The following is a 3,333-nucleotide window of genomic DNA, read 5'->3' as shown; positions in this document are numbered from 1 at the left end:
TATGCGAAGGTAGCATAATCAGTAGTCTTTTAATTGAAGGCTTGTATGAATGTTCGAATGAGTTTTATATGTACTGTCTTGTTTAATTTTTTTTAATAAGTTAAAATGTAATTAAAAAACGAGAAGACCCTTCTTCTTCTTGACATTAACGTCCTCACTGGGACAGAGCCTGCTTTTCAGCTTAGTGTTCTTATGAGCACTTCAACAGTTATTAAACTGAGAGCTTTCTTTGCCAAAGTTTCAATTTTCGCATTCGTATATCGTGTGGCAGGTACGATTATACCCTATGCCCAGGGAATTCAAGGAAATTTCCTTTACGAAAAGATCCTGGATCGACCGGGAATCGAACCCAGACACCTTCAGCATGGCTTTGCTTTGTAGCCGCGGACTCTAACCACTCGGCTAAGGAAGGCCCCTAGATCTTTGTTTTTGGTAATTATGATTTGAATTGATTTGATTCTGCGGAAAATTCATCTTTTCCCGGAGGAATCATCGGATTCTGAGGAATCTTCCGGTTTCTCGGGGGAATCATTCCAATTCTTCGATCCACTTTTTTTAGGTGTCAATACGGAATGGGCAGCCGTATCAAGCTTTTCTTTTGAGGATTTGAGTTCCATTATTTTTTTCATAATCCTTAAACATTAGAGAAGAAGATCCCTTCCGGGCATTGTTACTTAGTAAACGCAAAATAACACCCGGAGAAAGCGAAGGCTTGCCACCTTTCACTTTTCCTCCTGCTTGGGGTCCTCCTGATTAGGGTCAGGTGGCACTTGCTGCAGTAATGACGACCTTCATGGGTGGCCATGACGACTCCGGCACAGCAGGACTCGCTGGTGCACTCACGACGTGCGGATGGTGGATCTTGCCGTTTTCATCGACCTTTTACTACTTGAGGATGGCAAGTTTGGCCTTCTTCCTCCTGTGCTTGATGTTGGGGTGGAGTAATTATTCTTCTTGCGCTTCTTGACACCACCGTGGAGGCGCAGCAATAAGTGGAGGGTGGACTCGGTGAACTCCTTCTGGATGTTGTAGTCGGACAGCGTGCGGCAATTTTTCAGCTGCTTGCCAGCTAAAATCAAACGCTGCTGATCTGGCGGGATTCCATCCTTGTCCTGGATTTTGGCCTTGATATGTCTTGCCCGTCACGGATCCTTCTCACCAGGAACGAGTTGTGTGCGTTGTGTGGGGTGCTGATCTCCAACAATTTTGGATTTCGGCCTGAAACAAATCGGATTGATTTATTCATGAGTTAATATTGCGCATTTCTTTCACTACTGGACTATCGTAGAAGTTTTTACAAGTGCGGAAACGCTAATAAAAGTGCGCAATTATATCAAAACGGGTAGGTGTCTTCGGGGGACTTATTCCTCGCAAATCAAAGAATAAGTGCTCTGAAGACACCAACAGGGTTCAATGCATCTCGCACTTTTATTTACACTTTCGCACTTATGAAACCGCACTTCGCAGTCCAGTGGTGAAAGAAATACACAATATAAAAAATCCATAAAATACTTACATTATTCCGTCTGACGATAAAAAGACCCCATTAAACATTTGACAGTTCAACAGCCGACTAAATTTGTTGAAAAATCGGTCGATTGTTGCACCGACGCTTATGGAAGATTAACACAGGGATCAACCGAATATCACCCGATTTAATAGGGTGGGCCGACGTAATCCTACTAAATAGGTGGATAAATCGGTATTTTAAGTAAAATCCAAGCAAGTTGACCTACTGATCACCAGATTTCGTCGGCCACCCGATTTAATCTGGTGATTAGTCAGTTGATCGCTGTGTTAAACTTCCATAAGCGTCGGTGCAACAATCGACCGATTTTGCAACCAATTTAGTCGGCTGTTAACTGTCAAAATGTTTAATGGGGGAAGTTGACAAGAAAAGAAACAACAGAACAAAACAAAAAATTCGACAACGAACTGTCAAAAAAAATAAACGTCAATCAGACAGTTCGATGTGCACGGAAATTAAATTACACGGAAAACGCTTTTACTGGGTACCCGACTGGTCCCCAAAATTTGAAGCCGTTTCTTCGACAGTCCAAGGTCTTACTCTTTAAGTCTATGGTGGTACCGCCCATAGGTCATAAATCGACCCTTTAATGTATCAATTACAGTTGTTGTTTTGCTCTCGTCGCATTCAGACGCAGCAGCAGCCGGTACACATAGTTTGTTTTTGCATTTCATCAAACGGCTTTGTTTTCAAGTCCGTATCGCTCGTTATTTGTGTGCGGTATTTCAACACCAATCAATTAGTATAGTAATGATTGAAAACACGGTGAAATTTCGTTTTCCTACGTCAGCACCACGTCCAACGTGGATCGAAATTTCTGTGTTCGTAAAACAGTTAAATGCCGATGTAATGGACATGGAAACCATGTACCGGGTACCCCCGTTGGTTTGACCACATATTGCGCAGTTCCCACCTTATTGGACCCCGCACTTCAGAAGTGCGGGCGGGTTCATAAGTGCGGCAACGTCAAACCCTTTGTTTTCGCCGTTGGCGGGCAAGAAAAGGCAGTGAATCGGTTTCGCGCCAACGAAAATTGTTTACGTTTTATCAAAAGCATGTGCTCTCAGCAGGGTTGCTAGTTTGTTTGTTTCATTTGTTTCACGAAAACTTGCTTGTAAAACATTTGTAAAAGTATGTCAGCCATTTGAAATAGGCTTGTTCGATCATAATTAATTGTGACAATGATGCAGTCAAGTGCAAATCTGCATTTGGATAGCAAAACCAGTGCAATTTGTCGCGTAAATGTACATTTGAAGAATTTTCCATTTGCTTAGAAACATATTGGAACCACTGCTTGGTGACCTTCGAAGTGCGATACACAACTTTCCCAATAATCCATTTATCAAAGCAAAGCACAATATAATCTGAACACTTTTTAATTTGTACCCCGCTAATTTGCACATCGTTCAGATTAAAAATGGTTCAAACGTCATTTAGCTCATGGAACGTAGTGAAATGAAATGGAACGCTGTGGAACGGAGCGCAGAATCAAAACAAAACAGTGAAAAAGGTAACCAGAAACACGGTTCTAGGGTGACTAGATGTTCAAATTAAAAATGAACCCCGATGGTTTGCATGAGGTATCGTTCAAATTAACGGGGGTACACTGTATAAGATGGGGGAGGACAGGAGTCTGTGCATTAAATTCAGAACTACTGCCGCAATGGAGGATGCACTGCAGTCTAACCTGGAATCAGCCAAATTCAGCTATTCCAATGGAAAAACGGTAGACGTTCTTATGTCTCCGGCAGGAACCAACGTTCGTTACGTGCGGATTTGTGATATCCCTCCAGAGGTTTCTGACG

The 3,333-nt window shown here is 42.4% G+C and overlaps 1 pseudogene; it reads right to left on the bottom strand.

The window, feature by feature from the left end:
- Positions 1–343: 343 nt before the first annotated feature.
- On the bottom strand, positions 344–1,142 carry LOC110675166 (annotated as a pseudogene).
- Between the last annotated feature and the right edge of the window lie 2,191 nt (positions 1,143–3,333).

Source organism: Aedes aegypti, chromosome 2, assembly GCF_002204515.2.
Source record: "Aedes aegypti strain LVP_AGWG chromosome 2, AaegL5.0 Primary Assembly, whole genome shotgun sequence".
Taxonomy (NCBI): Eukaryota; Metazoa; Arthropoda; class Insecta; order Diptera; family Culicidae; genus Aedes; species Aedes aegypti.
Note: the sequence above shows the minus strand (reverse complement) of the source record. Positions and strands in the feature narration are given on the sequence as shown.